The sequence below is a fragment of the Scyliorhinus torazame genome, chromosome 11, assembly GCF_047496885.1.
Source record: "Scyliorhinus torazame isolate Kashiwa2021f chromosome 11, sScyTor2.1, whole genome shotgun sequence".
NCBI classification, from domain to species: domain Eukaryota; kingdom Metazoa; phylum Chordata; class Chondrichthyes; order Carcharhiniformes; family Scyliorhinidae; genus Scyliorhinus; species Scyliorhinus torazame.
The window spans coordinates 181,790,072-181,791,159 of NC_092717.1; the positions used below are offsets into that span (position 1 = coordinate 181,790,072).

Here is a 1,088-nt window from a genome sequence, read left to right on the forward strand (position 1 = left end):
AAAAGATAGCTCGACCGCCTTAGAAGGAACATGGTAAGCCACAATCGATTTAGGAATACTGTTTTAGGAAAGCTTTCCTTATGCACACCTACTTTGAAAAGGACACACTAATTGTATTGGGCTTTCAAGCAGCGACCTGACAATGCCTTTGATACATTCGCCCATTGAGTCTGCAGCTCTCCCGGTTGAGCAATCGAGGCAATGCAATGAATTTGACGCTTTGCTGTGTCTTCATCATGCACCTTTACATCGACAGCTTAACGCCAAAGCTGTGGTGGGCATGCTGTGCCCCGCCAGCTGCTCCCTGCAGATTGGACTTGTGTTATACTGGAGAATGTTTCTGACTCTGTATCGCAAACTGCTGCATTATTCTTTCATCTGCCACAATCTTTTGTGATCACTTTGCATTGTGGCTGGATGCCGCCAGTACGGTGGCAAATCTGGTTCTGGAGCTCAGGTCATTCATTGTTAGTGCAGTAGGCAGCTTGTCACTCTCATAACCAGAAGATCCTGTCATGCATGCTCAGAGATAAAAGGCTTTTTTCGCATCTTCTTTTCTGCCAAACCCTTCACATTGCATCTCCGCTGCTGGCAGCAATGCAATCAACATGCTTGAGGAAAGTGTGCACAACATTGGCAAGTGTGCAAAACATTGGGAATGGCAGTCTATCAGCTCGTGGCAAAACAGAGCATTTGTGTCAACTGTTGGTTGATTGACACAATTTGTGGGCCTGAAGCGTTGGCCCAAAGATAAAATGAAAGTGGAGAATGTGGGCATCGATCCCACTACCTCTCACATGCTAAGCGAGCGCTCTACCACTTGAGCTAATTCCCCCAATTTGTCTTCAGCTGCCCATTTCTTGGGCTCAGGTTCTCTCAGTGCCTGTCTCCAAGGAACTCCAGAAATGACTCAGCAATTCTGCATTAAGCTATCATCTAATGATCAAGTAAGAATCCTGCTTTTAGCTAAGTTTTTTTTCTGACATACTTACTTCTTAAAGGGCACACATAAATTGTATTTGGCATTCAGGCACCTGCCTGACAAAGACTTTGCTAAATTCACCCCTGGAAACATGTGCTGTACAGAG

General features: G+C 45.3%; 1 non-coding gene across 1 annotated transcript; it reads right to left on the reverse strand.

Annotated features, from left to right (window-relative positions):
- Window positions 1–762: 762 nt before the first annotated feature.
- trnaa-agc (transfer RNA alanine (anticodon AGC)) lies at window positions 763–835 on the reverse strand. Its single transcript has one exon. It is a non-coding gene; the product is annotated as a tRNA-Ala (tRNA).
- Window positions 836–1,088: the final 253 nt, after the last annotated feature.